Source organism: Bos mutus, chromosome 16 (assembly GCF_027580195.1).
Source record: "Bos mutus isolate GX-2022 chromosome 16, NWIPB_WYAK_1.1, whole genome shotgun sequence".
In the NCBI taxonomy this organism is placed as follows: domain Eukaryota; kingdom Metazoa; phylum Chordata; class Mammalia; order Artiodactyla; family Bovidae; genus Bos; species Bos mutus.
Genome location: NC_091632.1, coordinates 48,747,646 through 48,771,630, shown reverse-complemented (window position 1 = coordinate 48,771,630; position 23,985 = coordinate 48,747,646). Strand labels below are relative to the sequence as shown.

The window sequence follows — 23,985 nt, the reverse complement described above, 5'->3', positions numbered from 1 at the left end:
TTAGGAGGTACTTAACCTCCAAGTATCTCTGACAGAAAGACACAATTTCCCAGGAAAGGTCATAGCATGGTCTGGGGAAATTGCCTTATTCATACTAGCTCTAAGATCCCAACTGGGTTGATAAGTGATGGAGAAATAGTGGGAAATGACTGAGTTAAGTCATTTTTAGGTGGTGTGTATCTACTGATAAAGAAGAGGGTCATGATCCCAGGCATCTCAGTGAGCAATAGGAGACTGCAGATGATGATAAGGAGACTGGGGCAGGACTAGAAGCCAATTTAAACCACGTCACACCTGGGCCTGGTTCCAACTTTCTTTGGAGCAGCGAGATGGCAGCATCTTTTCCTGTCTTCAAGTACCTAGGGACTTAAACAGGAAGTTAGTTACACTGGCCTGGCAATCTTGGATGACAAAGAGTGGATTTGCTGTGTTTTCCACACAATGTTGTATTTCCCCTGCTAACATCTCCCATTGTGGAAAACTCCAAACAAATGAAAATTAACGGGAATCCAACATTTTCCTTCCTATAGTGAAAAGTTTCCTTAATAATCTCCTTTAGGAAACTCTATGTCAAGGGGTTAGGGAATTGGAGAAAGACAGCCTGAACACCACTGCAAAATTATTTTTAGCTCTATGTGTTGAAAATGAATATATAACGAAAAACTGTTGTGCATACAACAGGTTGCCTATAAAGCAATGATGATAAGCAATCTGTACACCACAATATGGATGAGTCTCATAGATGAAATGCTGAGTGAAAGAAACCAACTGAAAAAGAGAACATAGTGAAAGATCCTATAGATAGAAATAAAAATCATGTTGGACCAATATGTGCTGTTAGAAGTTGGGAGAGGGCTTACCTTGAGGAGGTTACATTTGACTCTTAAGAGGTAATGAAGGGAAGATGCTCGGGTCTGGTAATGATGTTTCTTGATCTGGGTGCTAACTACACGGATGTGTTCAGTTGGTGAAAATTCACCAAGCAGTATATTCTTGGGTGTGCGTGTGTGCTAAGTTGCTTCAGTGGTGTCCTGAAGCAACCCTATGGGCTGGGGCCTGCCAGGCTCCTCTGTCCATGGGATTCTCCAGGAGGGTTGCTGTGCCCTCCTTGGTACATTCTTGACATGTACCCATTGTCATGTGTATTTTATACTTTGAAAAAGTTCAAACAGTAATTAGCAGTCAAAACTACCTACGTTAGCCTCAGCATTCTGGCTTGATCATGGTTTCATCTTTCTAAAAGAGAAGCCATCAATCACTTTAAGAATGGGCAAATTTAGGGGGATATCAGAAGAGGAAATTTTCAGAATTTAGGTTTATTGGATCATTTATTGAGTCATTAGGTTTATAGGTTTATTTTCCACAGATTATAGCAACATAGGCGTATTCCTCTATGCCAGCCCTTAAGGAATTAGAGCACTTTGTCTTTTTCTTCTGAAAAACAATCTCTGTTTCTATTATCTGAAAAAGCATTTAACCACAATTGGTAGACAGGTAAGGGCTTCCCTGGTAGCTCAGCTAGTAAAGAATCCTGGTAACTCAGCTGGTAAAGAATCCACCTGCAATGTGGGAGACCTGGGTTCAATCCCTGGGTTGGGAAGAAACCCTGGAGAAGGGAAAGGCTACCCACTTCAGTGTTCTGGCCTGAAGAATTCCATGTATAGTTCATGGGTTCACAGATTCAGACATGACTGAGCAATTTTTACTTCTGAATGGTTACAAGGCTTTGGCTTTTCCTTGTAACAAACCTCCCATGAAGATAGGTGTTTACTGCTGTTTATCTTATTCAATCTAAATCAAACTTTTTGAATTAAAAAATTTGAGTGTAATGTGAGATCTTCTGAAGCCAGAGGACTCATTCAATATTTAGTTGAAAAATTTAGTGGTTTTTATGTATTTTCACACAGAGGTGAATCATGGAAAAGTTTTTTCATTGTGAATTTTTTTCCCCCTTGGACATCAGGTTCTCCTCACTACTGCCCCCCAAAGCCCCACTGAAGGATAATTTCTTAATCAAAACCCAGTTTTTATAGTATTTTCCCAAGATTAAAAGGGTACTAGCATTTTTTATAATGATAAAATTAATAGATGATTCTTTTTTTAAATTATATATTACAAAAAATCACAATAATAAAAATTTTAAAGTTGCTTGAACTCCTAGAAAATAGTGGTTAAGAATTTGATATAAAATAAATATGCATACATATTCCTAAAATTCTTTCCCTTAAAAATGCATGTATGGATTTTAATAAAAAGTGAGGGTCTAATGCCATTTGAATAAAAATAAATACATTACGTGCTTTCACACCATGCCTTTCTTTTATACCCTTTATTATAGCAGTCATAAAATAGTGATTTACATCATCATTAGTGTTGCTGGTAGTTAAGTGCCCCTTAGAGCTAGACTCCCTGGTTGTTACTCCCACATCTGTCATTGACCAGAAATGTCATCGTGGACAAATTATTCTTGCGCCTCAGCTTCTTCATCTGTAAAACAGAAAAGTAATATATACCTCACAGAATTAGTGTGAGTGTACCAAGGGAATATTTCATGCAAAGATGGGCTTAATAAAGGACAGAAATGGTATGGACCTAAAAGAAGCAGAAGATATTAAGAAGAGATGGCAAGAATACACAGAAGAACTGTACAAAAAAGATCTTCATGACCCAGGGAATCGCAGTGGTGTGATCACTCTCCTAGAGTCAGACATCCTGGAATGTGAAGTCAAGTGGGCCTTAGAAAGCATCACTACAAACAAAGCTAGTGGAGGTGATGCAATTCCTGTTGAGCTATTTCAAATCCTGAAAGATGATGCTGTGAAAGTGCTGCACTCAATATGCCAGCAAATTTGGAAAACTCAGCAGTGGCCACAGGACTGGAAAAGGTCAGTTTTCATTCCAATCCCAAAGAAAGGCAATGTCAAAGAATGCTCAAACTACTGCACAGTTGCACTCATCTCACACGCTAGTAAAGTGATGCTCAAAATTCTCCAAGCCAGGCTTCAACAGTATGTGAACCATGAACTTCCAGATGTTCAAGCTGGTTTTAGAGAAGGCAGAGGAACCAGAGATCACATTGTCAACATCCAGTTGATCATCAAAAAAAAAAAACAAAAACAAGAGAGTTCCAGAAAAACATCTATTTCTGCTTTATTGACTCTGCCAAAGCCTTTGACTGTGTGGATCACAATAAACTGTGGAAAATTCTGAAAGAGATGGGAATACCAGACCACCTGACCTGCCTCTTGAGAAATCTGTATGCAGGTCAGGAAGCAACAGTTAGAACTGGATATGGAACAATAAATTGGTTCCAAATAGGAAAAGGAGTGCATCAAGGCTGTATATTGTCACCCTGTTTATTTAACTTATATGCAGAGTACATCATGAGAAACGCTGGGCTGGAAGAAGCACAAGCTGGAATCAAGACTGCCAGGAGAAATATCAATAACCTCAGATATGCAGATGCCACCACCCTTATGGCAGAAAGTGAAGAGGAACTAAAAAGCCTCTTGATGAAAGTGAAAGAGGAGAGTGAAAAAGTTGGCCTAAAGCTCAACATTCAGAAAACTAAGATCATGGCATCTGGTCCCATCACTTCATGGCAAATAGATGGGGAAACAGTGGAAACAGTGTCAGACTTTATTTTCTTGGGCTCCAAAATCACTGCAGATGGTGAATGCAGCCATGAAATTAAAAGACGCTTACTCCTTGGAAGGAAAGTTACGACGAACCTAGACAGCATATTCAAAATCAGAGACATTACTTTGCCAACAAAGGTCCATCTAGTCCAGGCTATGGTTTTTCCAGTAGTCATGTACGGATGTGAGAGTTGGTCTATAAAGAAAGCTGAGCGCTGAAGAATTGATGCTTTTAGACTGTGGTGTTGGAGAAGACTCTTGAGAGTCCCTTGGACTGCAAGGAGATCCAACCAGCCCATCCTAAAGGAAATCAGTCCTGAATGTTCATTGGAAGGACTGGTGTTGAAGCTGAAACTCCAATACTTTGGCCACCTGATGCAAAGAGCTGACTCATTTGAAAAGACCCTGATGCTCAGAAAGATTGAAGGCGGGAGGAGAAGGGGATGACAGAGGATGAGATGGCTGGATGGCATCACCGACTCAGTGGGCATGAGTTTGAGTAAACTCTGGGAGTTGGTGATGGACAGGGAGGCCTGGCGTCCTGTGGTCAATGGGGTCGCAAAGAGTGGGACATGACTGAGCAACTGAACTTAACTGAACTGAAAACACATAGAACAAGGTATGTCACATATGAAACCCAAATGTATTAGCTGTTGACTTCTTTGCCTAATGTTTCCTTTTCAAAAAGCTCCATGCATGCATGGACAACGTTGGTCTTGTTTCCCATTTTATCCTTAGCCTGGTACACCTAATGTGTGTCAATAATTCTTTACTGATATTTTTAATAGCATTCAATAAGCATCTGCTGAATGGATGAAGGATTACCCATTTACTGCCAAGATATTCAATATTCATAGAGTAGTGGGGAAAGCCCACATTTTAGAATCAAACAGATTTCAAAACCTTATTTCTGCATCCTTAACTATTGACTTTCTTACAGGGAGAGAGGGGTCGACATAATAAGCTTTACTAAAATCACTGCAGATGGTGATTGCAGCTATGAAATTAAAAGACGCTTACTCTTTGGAAGGAAAGTTATGACCAACCTAGATAGCATATTAAAAAGCAGAGACATTACTTTGCCAACAAAGGTCCATCTAGTTGAGGCTACGGTTTTTCCAGTGGTCATATATGGATGTGAGAGTTGGACTGTGAAGAAAGCTGAGTGCCAAAGAATTGATGCTTTTGAACTCTTGAGAGTCCCTTGGACTGCAAGGAGATCCAACCAGTCCATTCTAAAGGAGATCAGTCCTGGGTGTTCATTTGAAGGACTGATGCTGAAGCTGAAACTCCAATACTTTGGGCACCTGATGCAAAGAGCTGACTCATTTGAAAAGACCCTGATGCGAGGAAAGATTGAGGGCAGGAGGAGAAGGGGAAGACAGAGTATGAGATGGTTGGATGGCATCACCGACTCGATGGACATGGGTTTGGGTGGACTCTGGGAGTTGGTGATGGACAGGGAAGCCTGATATGCTGCAGTTCATGGGGTCTCAAAGAGTCAGACACAACGGAGTGACTGAACTGAACAGAACTGAACCCTGACTTCCCACTTGTAAAATGGAGATGGTAATTTCTTCTTGCAACATTGCTACGTGGATTTGAGACAATTGTGTTAACTTATCAACAAAGAGTAACTATTTCTTGTACAAATATCACATTTTAGTGTCCAAAGTATTACACTGCCTATAACCCAAAGGGGCACAATTCATGTTGAATATGTCGGAAATGGTGTTCTCTGGAATATGCACTGCAGGAGGTATCATAATATACTTTACAGTTGATAAGAATAACAAAATGGCCCTGTATTAGAGTTTCTCAGGGTAAGATATTTTGGGTGTCCAACAGCAATCCCACTGCTGGGCATATACCCCCAGGAAACCAGAACTGAAAAAGACCTATGTAGCCCAATGTTCATTGTAGCACTATTTACATTAGCTAGGACATGGAAACAACCTTGATGTCAAATCTGCAGATAAATGGATAAGGAAGTTGTGGTACATATACATGTGAAATATTACTGAGCTACAAAAAGGAACCCATTTAAGTCAGTTCTAATGAGGTAGATGAAACTGGAGACTATTATACAGAGTGAAGTAAGTCAGAAAGAGAAAGACAAATACTGCATATTAATGTGTATAATGGAATTTAGAAAGATGGTACCAACGATCCTACTTGTAGGGCAGCAAAGGAGACGTAGATATAAAGAACAGACTTTTGGACTCAGTGGGAGAAGGCAAGCGTGGGATGATTTGAGAGAATAGCATTGAAACATATACATTACCATATGTAAAACAGACGACTAGTGAAAGTTTGACGCATGAAGCAAGGCACTCAAAGCTGGTGCTCTGGGACAACCCAAGGGGTGAGGTGGAAAGAGAGGTGTGGGGGGTAGGGGTTCAGACTAGGAGAGACACATGTATACCTGTGGCCGATTCATGTTGATGTAAGGCAAAAGCTATCACAGTGTTATAAAATAATTATCTTCCAATTAAATTTAAAAAATTTAAAAACCCACAATTTACGGTTAACATTAGCTTCAGAGACCTTCTCTGACTATATATGCCCGCAATGCGGGAGACCCAGGTTCAATTCCTGGATCAGGAAGATCCCCTGGAGAAGGAAATGGCAATCCATTCTAGCACTCTTGCCTGGAAAATCCCATGGACGGAGGAGCCTGATAGGCTACAGTCCATGGGGTCGCAAAGAGTCGGACATGACTGAGCCACTTCACTTCACTTTAGAGACCATCTGAAGGTGATATTTTCATTTCCATGGAAAAAAAAAACATAGCTATAAATTCAGGTATACATGCATGCTCATTCGTATCCAACTCTTTGCAACCCATGAACCAAAGCCCACCAGACTCCTCTGTCCTTGGTATTTTCCCAGCAAGAATATTGGGGCAGGTTGCCATTTCCTCCTCCTCAAGGGGATCTTCCTGACCCAGGGATAGAACCTGCCTCTCCTGCTCTGGCAGGTGGGTTCTTTACCACTGAGCCACAAGGGAAGCCCAGGACCTGGCGTTAAGTTCAAACCCTTTAAATTCCAAGTTCACTATTTTCTAAAACCCAATAAATACAGAGACATTTAACACTCTGTAACAGAGAACAAAGGGGGAAAAAAAAAAAAAAAAAAACTGAATAGGGGTTTCCCTGGTGGCTCAGTGGTAAAGAATCCACCTAATAATGCAGGATTCAGGAGTTCGATCCCTGATCTGGAAAGATCCCCCATGCAGTGGAGCAACTAAGCTGGCGAGCAGCAACTACTCAAGCCTGCATGCCCAGAGCCCATGCTCTACAAGAGAAGCCACCACAGTGAGAAGCAACTGGAGTTCAGTTCAGTTCAGTCGCTCAGTCGTGTCCGACTCTTTGCGACCCCATGAATCACAGCACACCAGGCCTCCCTGTCCATCACCAACCCCCAGAGTTCACTCAAACTCATGTCCATTGAGTCGGTAATGCCATCCAGCCATCTCATTCTTTGTCGTCCCCTTCTCCTCCTGCCCCCAATCCCTCCCAGCATTAGACTCTTTTCCAATGAGTCAACTCTTCGCATGAGGTGGCCAAAGTATTGGAGTTTCAGCTTTAGCATCAGTCCTTCCAAAGAACACCCAGGACTGATCTCCTTTAGAATGGACTGGTTGGATCTTCTGGCAGTCCAAGGGACTCTCATGAGTCTTCTCCAAAACCACAGTTCAAAAGCAGTTCAAAATTTTTCGGTGCTCAGCTTTCTTCATAGTCCAACTCTCACATCCATACATGACCACTGGGAAAACCATAGCATTGACTAGACGGATCTTTGTTGACAAAGTAATGTCTCTGATTTTTAATATGCTATCTAGGTTGGTCATAACTTTCCTTCCAAGGAGTAAGCGTCTTTTAATTTCATGGCTGCAGTCACCATCTGCAGTGATTTTGAAGCCCAGAAAAATAAAGTCTGACACTGTTTCCACTGTTTCCCCATTTATTTCCCATGAAGTGATGGGACCGGATGCCATGATCTTAGTTTTCTGAATGTTGAGCTTTAGGCCAACTTTTTCACTCTCCCCTTTCACTTTCATCAAGAGGCTTTTTAGTTCCTCTTCACTTTCTGCCATAAGGGTGGTGGCATCTGCATATCTGAGGTTATTGATAATTCTCCAGGCAATCTTGATTCCAGCTTGTGCTTCTTCCAGCCCAGAGTTTCTCATGATGTACTCTGCATATAAGTTAAATAAGCAGGGTGACAATATACAGCCTTGATGTACTCCTTTTCCTATTTGGAACCAGTCTGTCGTTCCATGTCCAGTTCTAACTGTTGCTTTCTGACCTGCATACAGGTTTCTCAAAAGGCAGGTCAGGTGGTCTGGTATTCCCATCTCTTTCAGAATTTTCCACAGTTTATTGTGATCCACACAGGCAAAGGCTTTGGCATGTCAATAAAGCAGAAATAGATGTTTTTCTGGAACTCTCTTGCTTTTTCCATGATCCAGCAGATGTTGGCAATTTAATCTCTGGTTCCTCCGCCTTTTCTAAAACCAGCTTGAACATCTGGAAGTTCACAGTTCACGTATTGTTGAAGCCTGGCTTGGAGAATTTTGAGCATTATTTTAGTAGCGTGTGAGATGAGTGCAATCGTGCGGTAGTTTGAGCATTCTTTGGCATTGCCTTTCTTTGGGATTGGAATGAAAACTGACCTTTTCCAGTCCTGTGGCCACTGCTGAGTTTTCCAAATTTGCTGGCATATTGAGTGCAGCACTTTCACAGCATCATCTTTCAGGATTTGGAACAGCTCAACTGGAATTCCATCACCTCCACTAGCTTTGTTCATAGTGATGCTTTCTAAGGCCCACTTGGCTTCACATTCCAGAATATCTGGCTCTAGATGAGTGATCACACCATCGTGATTATCTGGGTCCTGAAGATCTTTTTTGTACAGTTCTTCTGTGTATTCTTGCCATCTCTTCTTAATATCTTCTGCTTCTTTTAGGTCCATACCATTTCTGTCCTTTATCGAGCTCATCTTTGCATGAAATGTTCACTTGATATCTCTAATTTTCTCGAAGAGATCTCTAATCTTCCCCATTCTATTGTTTTCCTCTATTTCTTTGCATTGGTCGCTGAGGAAGGCTTTCTTATCTCTTCTCGGTATTCTTTGGAACTCTGCATTCAGATGCTTATATCTTTCCTTTTCTCCTTTGCTTTTCACTTCTCTTCCTTCCACAGCTATTTGTAAGGCCTCCCCAGACAGCCATTTTGCTTTTTTGCATTTCTTTTCCATGGGGATGGTCTTGATCCCTGTCTCCTGAAAATGTCATGAACCTCCTTCCATAGTTCATCATGCACTCTATCTATCAAATCTAGTCCCTTAAATCTCTTTCTCACTTCCACTGTGTAATCATAAGGGATTTGACTAGGTCCTACCTGAATGGTCTAGTGGTTTTCCCTACTTTCTTCAATTTCAGTCTGAATTTGGCAATAAGGAGTTCATGATCTAAGCCACAGTCAGCTCCCGGTCTTGTTTTTGCTGATTGTATAGAGCTTCTCCATCTTTGGCTGCAAAGAATATAATCAGTCTGATTTTGGTGTTGACCATCTGGTGATGTCCATGTGTAGAGTCTTCTCTTGTGTTGTTGGAAGAAGGTGTTTGCTATGACCAGTGCATTCTCTTGGCAAAACTCTATTAGCCTTTGCCCTGTTTCATTCGGTACTCCAAGGCCAAATTTGCCTGTTACCCCAGGTGTTTCTTGACTTCCTACTTTTGCATTCCAGTCCCCTATAATGAAAAGGACATCTTTTTTGGGTGTTAGTTCTGAAAGGTCTTGTAGGTCTTCAGAGAACCGTTCAACTCCAGCTTCTTCAGTGTTACTGGTTGGGGCATAGACTTGGATTACTGTAATATTGAATGGTTTGCCTTGGAAATGAACAGAGATCATTCTGTCGTTTTTGAGATTGCATCCAAGTACTGCATTTCGGACTCTTTTGTTGACCATGATGGCTATTCCATTTCTTCTAAAGGATTCCTGCCCACAATAGTACATATAATGGTCATCTAAGTTAAATTCACCCATTCCAGTCCATTTTAGTTAGCTGATTCCTAGAATATCGACGTTCACTCTTACCATCTCCTGTTTGACCACTTCCAATTTGCCTTGATTCATGGACCTAACATTCCAGGTTCCTATGCAATATTGCTCTTTACAGCATTGGACCTTGCTTCTATCACCAGTCACATCCACAACTGGATACTGTTTTTGCTTTGGCTCCATCCCTTCATTCTTTCTGGAGTATTTCTCCACTGATCTCCAGTAGCATATTGGGCACCTACCGACCTGGGGTACCAACCTCTTTCAGTATCCTATCATTTTGCCTTTTCATACTGTTCATGGGGTTCTCAAGGCAAGAATACTGAAGTGGTTTGCCATTCCCTTCTCCAGTGGACCACATTCTTTCAGACCTCTCCACCATGACCCACCTGTCTTGGGTGGCCCCACATGGCATGGCTCAGTTGCATTGAGTTAGACAAGGCTGTGGTACATGTGAGTAGATTGACTAGTTTTCTGTAATTATGGTTTAAGTGTGTCTGCCCTCTGATGCCCTCTCACAACACCTACCATCTTACTTGGGTTTCTCTTACCTTGGACGAGGGGTATGTCTTCACTGCCACCCCTCCTGACCTTGAACGTGGAGCAGCTCCTCTCGGCCCTCCTGCACCAGAGAGTAGCCCCCATTTGCCACAAGTAGAGAAAAGCCTGTGCAGCAATGAATAGGTTGTCCAGCACAGCCAAAAATAAATTAATTTTTAAAATTATTTTAAATCCCACATTTGTCTTTTTAAAAATCAAAATGAATAAAGTAGTGTCAATGTTTGTGCTAACTGCTGGTTTATCATTTAACATCGATCAGATGCTCCAGAGCAAAAGAACATCAACTCAATTCTACACCCCCATCTCTGTCCTGCATCCTGGGGTAGATTCTGTTCAACTGATATCCGCAGTCAGGACAGAGTCTCAGAATACAAAGAGAATCTCCTCTTTAATCAGATGAATAGGATATTTGGCAATAACAAGCTGCTTCTGAGGAAAAGTGAGTTTCTTGGCATGTTCCTTGTCAGTATTACAAAGCTGAAAGTTAAATTTCTCTTCACTTATAGCAGCACACCCTGTTGCCTCAACATCTTGGTCATTTGCCTCTGCTATTGTTGCTGGGGGGGTGGGGGGCATGAATCAGGACTTCAGCCCCCAGGTTTTCCCAGGACTTTCTTACAGGCAAAATCTAAAACTGAGGAGTAGTCACAGGCTGACACACAAAAGGGCCAGCCTGGGGGCTGGAGAGCACTTGCTCAGGGAGTCCTCAGCAGAGCCCCAGGAATTCCATTTCAATAGAGCAGGAAGGGGAAGTGGTGGCCTATAACCTCAGGGAATATTTCCAGATGATCCACCCATAGTTTCTCCTGCTTTGAGGAAGTGGCTTAGCCCAGAACAGCACCACCCATGAGAGAAATGCAAATCCTAACTAGGAGAAGCAGACCCTTACTAGGGTGGGAATAATTCAGGGTCATCACCAGATGCTGTTACAATTTTTAAAAGCACTCAAGTGTTGGCAAGAATAAATGATCTTGGGTTAACTGTAACTACAATATTGGCTTCCTCTGTGTCGAAGTTTCAGTTCCCCCAAAGAACAGAAATATACTGAGGTTACAACAAGAGGAATTTAAGCAAGATATAAAGGAGAGCTTCCTGAATACTAGTTTAATTACATTTGGAACTTTTTTTTTTTCCAGAGAAGAACTGTTCAGAGTCCTTCCTGAAGAAGGAATGTTAGAATGATCTTGTAGTTAACCAGACCTCTGCAAGGATTGGATCTGTTAGATAGTTAGAATAGGAAACAAGAGTCCAAAATGGCGTAGGCTAAAAGACAAGGAAGAGAAAAGCCTGCAAAAATAGAACAAACGAAGATCAAAGAAAGGTCCGAGGACCAGAGTGAGGACTTCAGGTAGAACAAACAGCACTCCTGGCTGGCCCAATTTGCATAGGGCAGGCCCAGGGGGAGGAAAAAACATATAAAAGGAGGAGCCAAACGCTCTCTCTTTCTCTCTTCCCCGCCGCATATGTGCGCTCTTTCTCTCCACCCACCCCCGACGTGCGTGCGCTGTTTCTCTTTCTCTCTCTCTCTCTCTCTCCCCCACGTGCTGGGGCACTCTTCCTGTCTTTGGGTCGACATGCCCTCACACCTGGAGGATGGATTCTCTTGCCATTTTCTAAATAAAATAGAGCTGTAACACTGACTTGTCTAAGAGCTATAATACGGTTTGTCCAAGACCCGAGAGCTGTGATGTGCTGATAGCTTTAATGTCCGTCGCTCCAAATCTTTGTTGTGATGAGACAGAACCAAGGAGCATACACTCGCCTGACAGATCCATGCTGATATGTACTCTGTTATTCCTGTAATCAGGACTTTTCTGATGGCTCAGTGGTAAAAAATTTGAATGTGATGCAGGAGACCACCTGCAGTTCAGGAGCTGTGGGTTCCTTCTCCAGGGATCTTCCCCACACAGGGACTTTCAATGAATATCCAGGACTGATTTTCTTTAGGATTGACTGCTTTGATCTCCTTGCTGTCCGAGGAGAATCTCCAAGGGATTCTCAAGAGTCTTCTCCAGCATCACAGTTCAAAAGCATCAATTCGTCAGCACTCAGCCTTCTTTATAGTCCAACTCTCATATCCATACATGACTACTGGAAAAACCATAGCTTTGACTGGCCAGACCTTTGTCAGCAAAGTGATGTCTCTACTTTTTAATACACTGTCTAGGTTTGTCATGGAGAAGGCAATGGCACCCCACTCCAGTACTCTTACTTGGAAAATCCCATGGACAGAGGAGCCTGTTAGGTTGCAGTCCATGGGGTCACTAAGAGTCGGACACGACTGAGCGACTTCACTTGCACTTTTCACTTTCCTGCATTGGAGAAGGAAATGGCAACCCACTCCAGTGTTCTTGCCTGGAGAATCCCAGGGACGGAGGAGCCTAGTGGGCTGCCGTCTATGGGGTCGCACAGAGTCGGACACGACTGAAGTGACTTAGCATAGGTTTGTCATAGCTTTTCTTCCGAGGAAGAAAAGCCTTTCTTCCATCTTTTAATTTCATGGCTGCAGTCACCATCTGCAGTGATTTTGGAACCCAAGAAAATGAAATCTGACAATGTTTCCACTTTTTCCCCATCTATTTGCCATGAAGTGATGGGACCAGCTGCCATGATCTTAGTTTTCTGAATGTTGAGCTTTAAGCCAACTTTTTCACTCTCCTCTTTCACTTTTATCAAGAGGCTGTTTAGTTCCTCTTCACTTTCTGTCTTAAGGGTGGTGTCATCACATATCTGAAGTTATCAATATTTTTCCCAGCAGTCTTGATTCCAGCCTGTGCTTCATCTAGTCCAGCATTTGTCATGATATACTCTACATATAGGCTAAATAAGCAGGGTGACAATATACAGCCTTGACGTACTTCTTTCCCAATTTTGAACTAGTCAGTTGTTCCTTATCCAGTTCTATTCATCTGGTTTTTAAATCAAGGATATTTGGGGGATAGCTCTTCTTGTCGTCTCCCTAGAAAAGGTTGAATATATTTGGAAAAAGTCTGATTTTTTTTTTAATTGATAGAACACACCTGTAAAACTATCTGAGCCTGATATTTACTTTGTGGGAAAAGTTTTAACTCCAGATTCAAATTCTTTATTGATTATAGGAGACCATTCAGGTTTTTTAATTCTTTAGGAGTAAATAGAAACTCTGGCAAGTATATTTTTTCCAGCAAATTTGTTAGACTCTTACAAAATATATTTTTATTATTGAGTGGTTTAGTGTCACAAAGAAAATCATCCTTGATGCCACTATATATATATATCTTTTTGCTACTCCTAATTTTATGTATTTGTACCATTTTTCTTTTTTCTTTCTTTCTTTCTTTTTTTTTTTTTTTTTTGTTTGATCAGTTTGTCTACTTTTGGATCCTCTTTGTTTCTCTACTTCAGTGCTGTGAAAGTGCCGCACTCAATATGCCAGCAAATTTGGGAAACTCAGCAGTGGCCACGGGACTCGAAAAGGTCAGTTTTCATTCCAGTCCCAAAGAAAAGCAATGTCAAAGAATGTTCAAACTATGGCACAGTTTCACTCATCTCCCACACTAGCAAAGTAATGCTCAAAATTCTTCACGCTAGGCTTCAAAGGTACGTGAACTGAGAGCTTCAGATGTTCAAGCTGGATTTAGAAAAGCCAGAGGAACCAGAGATCAAGTTGCCAACATCCATTGGATCATAGAAAAAGCAAGAGAGTTCCAGAAAAATATCTACATCTGCTTTATTGACTATGCTAAAGCCTTTAACTATGTGGATCACAACAAACTGGAAAATTCTTAAAGAGATGGGAATGCCAGTCCACCTTACCTGCCTCCTGAGAAATCTAAATGCAGGTCAAGAAGCTACAGTTAGAACCAGACATGGAACAACATTGTTCACATGTTGCATTCAGGAATGAAAAGCTGCCACCACCAAAACAACCCCTAACCCATGACAAGGGACAGGAAAATTTTTAAGATAAGTAATGAGATTTTCACTTTCCTTTGGCCCTAGTCTTGTCTATCTAGTGACATTTGACATTTCATGAGATACAGCCTTCCCTGTGTGACTCTGAAAGGTTTCAATGGAACTATGGTTTATTCCTAGACAGTATATTAAAAGGCCGAGACATTACTTTGCTTACAAAGGTCTGCATAGTCAAAGCTGTGATTTTTCCAGTAGTCATGTATAGATGTGAGAGTTGGACCATAAAGAAGGCTGAGGGCTAAAGAATTGATACTTTTTGAACTGTTGGAGAACTCTTGAGAGTCCCTTGGACTGTAAGGAGATCCAACCAGTCAATCCCAAAGGAAATCAGTCCTCCTGAATGTTCACTGGAAGGACTGATGCTGAAGCTGAAGCTCCAATACTTTGGCCACCTGATGTGAAGAGCCGACTGATTAGAAAAGACCCTGATGCTGGGAAAGATTGACCTCAGGGGAGAAGAGGATGACAGAGGATGAGATGGTTAGATGGCATCACTGACTCAATGGACATGAGTTTGAGCCAGCTCTGGGAGATGGTGAGGGACAGGGAAGCCTGGTGTGCTGCAATCCACGGGGTCGAAAAGAGTTGGACACAACTGAGTGACTGAATAGCAATAACAAAGGTTTACTCAACATCTTGGTATGAAGCTTATTCCAAGTATCAGATCAAGTTGTAGTGTGTCCAATACAAACAGTTCCAACAGCAAAAGTAGTCATGATGGTGATATTAGCAGAATAACAGATTCTTTTCTTTAAGTTTATCATTTTAAACTTATTTTACTTGCATCCAATTATCTTATGTGGCATCCAAATCAAAATTGGGGAAAAAAAACTTTCTTTTCTTAGGAATCCTCTAAGGCTGAAGGTGAGACCCTTCAGATTCAGACTCAGTATTGGCAGAAACTTGAGCAGTAGTAATATGTAATGAGGCTGCCATGCATAAAAAACAATGCAGGGAAGTTAGTTTTCTTTGCTCCTGCGAGGGTGTGACAAGGCAAAAGAGAAAGGTAATGAAGACAGAGAAGAATGAAAACAGAAAAGTTGTGAGAAGCAAGAACTCTGTAGGAGCATCCCAGCCTGTTAAGATCAATATGAATATTAAATGGTATGATTCCCCCAGCATTACACAAACCTGTAATCATGCTGGGGCTTCCCTGGTGGCTCATATGGTGAAGAATCCACTTGCAATGAGGGAGACCCAGTTTCAATCCCTATGTTGGGAAGATCCCCTGAAGAAGGAAATGGCAACCCACTCCAGTATTCTTGCCTGGAGAATCCCATGGATTCTGGAGCCTGGTGGGCTATAGTCAATGGAGTAGCAGAATCAGACACGACTGAGTGACTCTCACTGTCACTGTCACTGCAAACATTCTACTGCTAGAACCATATTCAGGTTGCTTTGAAGGAGGGGTTTAAGGTGAAGGGGCTACTTCCTTAGTTTGGGAAAATAGCAGTTATGAAAAAATAGCCACAAAAAGCAAAGCTGGATCAAATATTTTGGCAGGGACTTCACTGGCAGTCTAGTTGTTGAGACTTCATCTTCCAATGCAGGGGATTCATGTTTGACTCCTGGTTGGTGAGCTAAGATCTCACATGCCTCGTGGCCAAAAATCCAAAACATAAAATGGGAGCAATTTGTAACAAATTAAATAAAGACTTTTTAATTTGATGGCCCACATTTAAAAATCTTTTAAAAAATTACTTTGGCAGAAGCAAAATATTTAGAAGAAAATTAGTACCACGGTAAACATGAAAATTAAGGGAATTTTGAGAAGTTTCAGAGAGGGTTTTGGGCTTCCACAGTAAGTATTTTAATGCATTGTATAATCTATTAATGATAATCCATAAAATCCATTAATAATTGGGATTTTCAGGGGCAGAGAGACCCTACTTGACAACTGGGTTACACTCCTCATAGAATTTAGTCCTCGGCCACAGCTTTTATTATGACTATTTCAAATTTTAGGAAACTGAGACTCAAAGATGTTAAATAACTTTAGTCCACACGACTAGTGTCTGTTTAACAGGTAAGGAAAGGTGATATTAAAAAGAGCTGTGTGGGACTTTGCTGCTGGTCCAGTGGTTAAGAATCCACCTGCCAATGCAGGGAACATGAGTTCAGTCTCTGGTCCTGGAAGATCCCACATGCCATGGTGCAACTAAGCCCATGCACCACAACTACTGAAGCCCACGAGCCCTAGAGCCTGTGCTCCACAATAAGAGAAGCCACTTCAATGAGAAGCCTGCGCATCGCAACGAGAGAGTAGCCCCAGTCACCCCAACTAAAGAAAGCCCATGCTCAGCAGTGAAGACCCAGCACAACCAAAAATAAATACATATATATTTTTTAAAAAATAGCTGTGTGTAACAAGGACTTAATTTCCAAAATATACAAATAGCTCAAACAACTCAATACCAAAAACAAACAACACAATTTTAAAAATGGACAGAAGACCTAAATAGACATTTCTCCAAAGACATACCAATGTCTAATAGCCACCTGAAAAGATGCTCAACACTACTAATTATCAGAGAAATACAAATCAAAACTACAATGAGGTATCTCCCCATACCAGTCAGAAGGGCCATCACTAAAAAGTCCACAAACAATAAATGCTGGAGATGGTGTGAAGAACCGGAACACCCCTCCACTGTTGGTGGGAATGTAAATCGGTGCAGTCACTATGGAAAACAGAATGGAGGTTCCTTAAAAACACTAAAAATAGAAGTACCATATGATCCTGAGCATACATCCAGAGAAAACTCTAATTTGAAAAGATACGTGCACCCCAGAGTTCATAGAAGTACTATTTACAATAGCCAAGGCATCAACCTGAATGTACATTGACAGAATGGACAAAGAAGATGTGATATATATATATATATATATATATATATATATATATATACACACACATATATACTCAGTAGAATATTACTCAGCCACAAAAAGAATGAAATAATGCCATTTGCAGCAACATGGATAGAACTAGAGATTATATTAAGTAAAGTAAATCAGGCAGAGAAAGACAAATATCATATATCACTTACACATGAAATTTAAAGTATGATACAAATGGATTTATTTACAAAACAGAAACAGACTCACAGACACAGAAGACAAAGGGGGAAGGATAAATTAGGTTTTTGGGATTAGCAGATACAAACTACTATATAAAAAATAAACAACAAGGTCCTACTGTATAGCACAGGGAGCTATATTCAATATCTTATAATGAAAAAGAATATATATACATACATATATATGTATAACTGAATCACTTGGCTGTACAGCAGAAACTAACACATTTAAAATAAATAATATAAAAAATAACACATTAAACTAACATTTAAAATAAATAAAATAAATTTTAAAATAAATAAAAGGAGCTATGTGTCCAATGTTGAAGAAAAAAGGTAATAAAAATTACTTAAAATAGATTTAATTTGAAGTACTAATGCTGAGCTGCTTGGGTAGGCTGAAAGAATGTGGCCATTCCCCAGTTCATGCCAAAATCACCCAAGAAAGTGACCTTGAGAGGCCAGGCTGTGTCTCTTTATCTCAGCATCCTTAGAACACACCCCTATATATGGAGGATGACAGATGCTCAAAGTGGTTGCTTTTTTAATTTTAGTTACACGGGCATGTTTAGGGTAAAGAGCAGCCAGCAGCATAAGACTGTGGTCTTTAGTTAACTGATAAATGTCTACTGAAAAGTCACTATTGTAAAAAATGTTACCAGGGGCCAAGTCCTGCCCTGAGGAACCCAGCATCTGGAGGGGAGGGAGAAGAACATCTCTAACTGCTTGTGGAGGCAGTGTGAACTCTGGCATGCCAAGTGTGCAAGCCCAGAGGTACTGCAGTCCAGAAGAGAGAGGGGCCACTTGACAAAGGGCAGCAGAATTTACAGATAAAATAAATCTTGAGTGAGGTCTAGTTAGGAACCAGAAGGTGAGTTAACTATCTAAGACATAGATATGGAAGTCAGGGATATCAGACAGGCATACGGGCTTAGCAGAGAATCAGCAATGAATAGGCACAGAATATCTTTAAACTCCAGACTAACACATGTGAAGTTTACTTGGTAGTTTCTGGGAAAGCTTGAGCAAGAGAGGATAGAATTACAGTGATATTCTGGGAAGATTAGCGCTCCTAGGGGTTAAGGAGTGGAAAGAAACGGAAGCAGGGAGACAGGTCAATAGATGTAATCACTCAAGCATGATAATGAGGGTGGAGCCAGGAAGATTCCAAAGTGAAACAGAATTAGATTTTGGTCTCTGACTAGCTGGGGTCCAGGGACAGAAAGGGAAATGCAAGGGAGTATAACAAAGCATTCAGAAAAGAAAGACACAAAGACGCTGGTTAAAAATGGTTTATGCAAATATTCTTTTTTTTTTTCAAAGATCTTGTAGGAAAGTCCCTCCTTTGTTATATTTCCTCTACATGAACATTTCTCCTTTATTCTTAATTTAGGACTAAGTCAAGGATATGACAAAATGACTTTGGATTCACTACGACAAGTGGTGGAGTCTGAGAATGGAAAAAGTCCCCAGACTAAAGAGCTCTTAGAGAGAGAGACGTGGGTTTGAATCAATTCTGAACCCTTAAGGGAAGTGAAGTCACTCCGTCGTGTCCAACTCTTTGAGACCCCATGTACTGTAGCCTGCCAAGCTCCTCCATCCATGGGATTTTTCCAGGCAAGAATACTAGAGTGGGTTGCCATTTCCTTCTCCAAGGGATCTTCCTAACCCAGGGATCAAAACCAGGTCTCCTTCATTCCAGGCAGACTCTTTACCCTCTAAGCCACCAGGGAATCCTTAATTGAAATCAATCTGTGTTTAGTTTCCACAAAGCAGTTTTGACAGAAACCCTCTTGCAGACTGGCCTCCTGTCTTGGTGTGCTGGGACCTGTCCATTGGGTTCACCTTTGATTACACAGTCAGTTTCATATGGATTTAGAGTTAACAGGCAGGAGGCAAGTTTGATGATACACATGAGACATGCACAGTTGTGCTAATTACTTCTGAAGCACTGTGTGAATGTTCTCGAGAAATCAGTGTATCTTTAGAAAGCGTATACCTGAGGAGTAGTTTCCAAACTTTTTTGTTATGAGGAACATTCATTAATGTTTAAAAACTGCAGGATGGTAGTTATTTTCACTATCCACTAATTGAAAAAAATACAGATGTATATATGGATGTAAAAAATAAAGGTTCCTTACTCAGAAGGAATTTAAGGCCCAGAAGTTAGAAACTACTATTTGTTCCTACACAGCAATGTGTTTAAAGAGCCCCACTTTATAGATATCAGGCCTCTCATCTTCATCAAAGAGTATATTCAACCACAGTCCTCATGCAAAAACACCTATGTATGATTTCATGGACCTGTATAGAATACAATTAATCAGTTCTATTACACATGGAACATGTATAGAAATAGATCATAGAATACAAAGCAAGTGTTAATAAGTTTTGAAAAATCAGAATTATACAGAAAAAAAGCCTTTTCAAAGTTAAGAAGACAAACTTTTAAAATCCCAGTATGCTTAATAATGTGAAAGTATTTAAACAACTCTTAAGTCAAAAAAATCTCAGAGAATTTTGAATTGTTATTAATTGAATAATATTTAAGATACTACATATTGATATTTCTGGGTATAGCAAAAGAAATGTCAAGGAAATTTTATCATTTTATTGTTTATTTATTTGTTTTTTTTAAACCTTGAATGCATTTTATTTTTATATATATATATTTTTTTTACTTTACAATATTGTATTGGTTCTGCCACACATCAACATGAATCTGCCACGGGCATACACGTGTTCCCCATCCTGAACCCCCCTCCCACTTTCCTCTCTGTACTCTCCCTCCGGGTCATCCCAGTGCACCAGCCCCAAGGATCCTGTATCGAACCTGGACTGGCAATTCATTTCTTATATGATATTATACATGTTTCCATGCCATTCCCCCAAATCATCCTACCCTCTCCCTCTCTCACAGAGTCCAAAAGACTGTTCTATACATCTGTGTCTCTTTTGCTGTCTCGCATACAGGGTTATTGTTACCATCTTTCTAAATTCCATATATATGCGTTAGTATACTGTATTGGTGTTTTTCTTTCTGGCTTACTTCACTCTGCATAATAGGCTCCAGTTTCATCCACCTCATTAGAACTGATTCAAATGTATTCTTTTTAATGGCTGAGTAATACTCCATTGTGTATATGTACCACAGCTTTCTTATCCATTCATCTGCTGATGGACATATACATTGCTTCCATGTCCTGGCTATTATAAACAGTGCTGCAATGAACATTGGGGTACATGGGTCTCTTTCAATTCTGGTTTCCTCAGTGTGTATGCCCAGCAGTGGGATTGCTGGGTCATAAGACAGTTCTATTTCCAGTTTTTTAAGGAATCTCCACACTGTTCTCCATAGTGGCTGTACTAGTTTGCATTCCCACCAACAGTGTAAGAGGGTTCCCTTTTCTCCACACCCTCTCCAGCATTTATTGCTTATAGACTTTTGGATAGCAGTCATTGTGACTGGTGTGAACTAATCTCAAAAAAATACAAGCAACTCCTGCAGCTCAATTCCAGAAAAATAAATGACCCAATCAAAAAATGAGCCAAAGAACTAAACAGACATTTCTCCAAAGAAGACATACAGATGGCTAACAAACACATGAAAAGATGCTCAACATCACTCATTATCAGAGAAATGCAAATCAAAACCACAATGAGGTACCATTTCACACCAGTCAGAATGACTGCTATCCAAAAGTCTATTGTTTATTTTAGAAAAGTAAAATGACAAAAATTAAACACTTAAGAGTTAGAGGGAAAAAATTATATTCAATAGAATAAACCATAAGAAAGTAAAAAAGGAAAGTAATAAATTTGAGAAAAAATTAACATATAGAAAAAAGAACAATAGAGAATCAGTTCAGTTCAGCTGCTCAGTCACATCCAAGTCTTTGCAACCCCATGGACTGCAGCACACCAGCCTTCCCTGTCCCTTACCAACTCCCAGAGCTCACTCAAACTCATGTCTTTTGAGTCAGTGATGCCATCCAACCATCTCGTCCTCTGTCATCCCATTCTCCTCCCGCCTTCAGTCTTTCCCAGCATCAAGGTCTTTTCCAATGAGTCAGTTCTTCATATCAGGTTGCCAAAGTATTGGAGCTTCAGCATCAGTCCTTCCAGTGAACATTCAGGACTGATTTCCTTTGGGATTGACTGGTTGGATCTCCTTGCAGTCCAAGGAACTCTCAAGAGTCTTCTCCAACACCACAATTCAAAAAGCATCAATTCTTCAGCCCTCAGTCTTCTTTATGGTCCAACTCTCACATCTATACATAAGAATAACTAAAGAGCCTCTTGATGAAAGTGAAAGAGGAGAGTGAAAAAGTTGGCTTAAAGCTCAACATTCAGAAAACTAAGATCATGGCTTCCTTCCCATCACTTCATGGCAAATAGATGGGGAAACAGTGGATGACTTTATTTTGGGGGGCTCCAAAATCACTGCAGATGGTGATTGCAGCCATGAAATTAAAAGACGCTTACTCCTTGGAAGGAAAGTTATGACCAACCTAGACAGCATATTAAAAAGCAGACACATTAAAGTCCGTCTAGTCAAGGCTGTGGTTTTTCCTGTGATCGTGTATGGATGTGAGAGTTGGACTATAAGGAAAGCTGAGTGCCGAAGAATTGATGCTTTTGAACTGTGGTATTGGAGAAGACTCTTGAGAGTCCCTTGGACTGCAAGGAGATCCAACCAGTCCTTCCTAAAGGAGATCAGTCCTGGATGTTCATTGGAAGGACTGATGTTGAAGCTGAAACTCCAATACTTTGGCCTCCTAATGCAAAGAGCTGACTCATTTGAAAAGACCCTGATGCTGGGAAAGATTGAGGGCAGGAGGAGAAGGGGACGACAGAGGATGAGATGGCTGGATGGCATCACCGACTCAATGGACATGAGTTTGGGTAAACTCCGGGAGCTGGTGATGGACAGGAAGGCCTGGCATGCTGCGGTTCATGGGGTTGCAAAGAGTCAGACACGATTGAGAGACTGAACTGGAACTGGAATTGGAAAAACCACAGCTTTGACTATACGAACATTTGTCGGCAAAGTAATGTCTTCGCTTTTTAATACACTGTCTAGGAATAAACCTTAGTTCCATTGAAACCTTTCAGAGTCACACAGGGAAGGCTCTTTATCATGAAATACCAAATGTCACTAGATAGACGAGACTATGGGCAAAGGAAAGTGAAAATCTCATTACTTACCCTAAAAATTTTCGTATCCCTTGTCGTGGGTTAGGGGTTGTTTTGGTGGTGATTCTTTCCTGAATGCAACATGTGAACAGAAGGAAGAACCAAATTGCTAGAGTCAAGAGAAGGGTAATTGCAGAACTTTGCACAAAAGGGGAAGTAAAGAGTTGAGTCAGCTGGCAGAGAATAGGAACCTTGATGGGGAAGAACATAGATGTCTAGAGGATAACTTTATTAATTTTCCACAGTATGACTTCAATATAAAACCTTTTCCTTGCCTCATCTCTTTCTCATTAACTTATTATGGAGTTAGGTCTGTTTCAGATGTGTGGCAAAGAACACAGCACAGTCTTAGGGAGGCCAAGGGGTGGTGGGTAACACTCAGGGGACAGATTTATCAGAGCTAAAGTCATAAGATTAAACCTTAGTTTAATAAAATATTTCTTGAGGAAACTAAAATAGTATAGCACAGGTCCTTCAAGCTGTGGCAAACAAATCCAGAGGAATGGATCATTCTATGTACCTTGGATTCTATCAGTTTCATGAAGGCTGGTATTCTGGGTTATGGGAGAAATGGGTTATTTCATTTAATCTGGAGCATAACTGTGTGAGGAAGATGATGATATCCCTATTTCAAACTAAATCTGAAATTCAGAGAGGTTAATGACTTACAGGGTCACCCAATAGAGGTAGAGACCGGATCCCAACCAAGAGGGTCTGTTCTCCAACCCATCCCCTCCCATCTGACCCCAGCAAAGGCACAGGAAGTAGAGCTGACCTGTGGGGAAAATCTGAGCACTGGGTTGTGAGTGGGGCACAAGTGAAGGATCCCCTCTGGTTTCTAATCTCAGGAGAAGACCTCAGATCTGCTTGTGTTCAAGCCCTTGCCTAAGGCCAGAATCCTACACTACTGAATGCATGTAAGACAAGATTTGGGTGGAAAAAAAAGTCTACATTTAAGGTTCAGTTCACAGAGCAATTTCATACCCAATCAGTGCAATAACCCTGTGAGGTAAGCAAGGCATACTTCATTCTTATGACCAAGTCTTAGGGAGGTTAAACCCAAGGTCTTTGAGGAATTTATTTAGTGAATCTTTATTTATGAATCTTCATGAAATGTCATGTGACATAATTCCTAAGATCATATAGTAGCCTCAGGGCTTAAACATAGGACTGTGTTTTTAAGTCTATATATCTTACCCCTAAGTAGCCACCTCTACTTGTGTTCTTTGATCTTGATATCTTAGTTGAATAAGCTCTTGCAATCAGGACTGCCCTGTGAGTCTGTGCAGGCTGTACTCTGCACAACTTTGAAGGATTTATTCTAAGCTACATGAATGTGAATGGCACATCCTCAATCTATGGTGCACATCATGGAGAATTGTTTGCAACAGCCCTGACATAATGCAGAATCTGAGGTGGGTTTGACAAAGGAAAATGTAATCATTATGAAAAAATGATTCTCATAACGTGTACAAGTTTGTATGAAAGT

General features: G+C 40.8%; 1 protein-coding gene across 1 annotated transcript in view; it reads right to left on the bottom strand.

Annotated features, from left to right (window-relative positions):
- The window catches only part of SELP (selectin P), a 105,806-nt gene extending 83,245 nt beyond the window's left edge, over window positions 1-22,561 (bottom strand). Inside the window, exon 1 of the mRNA XM_070385321.1 lies at window positions 22,509-22,561. The gene's annotated coding sequence lies outside the window, so the exon portion shown is untranslated. The remainder of the gene's footprint in view (window positions 1-22,508) is intronic.
- Between the last annotated feature and the right edge of the window lie 1,424 nt (window positions 22,562-23,985).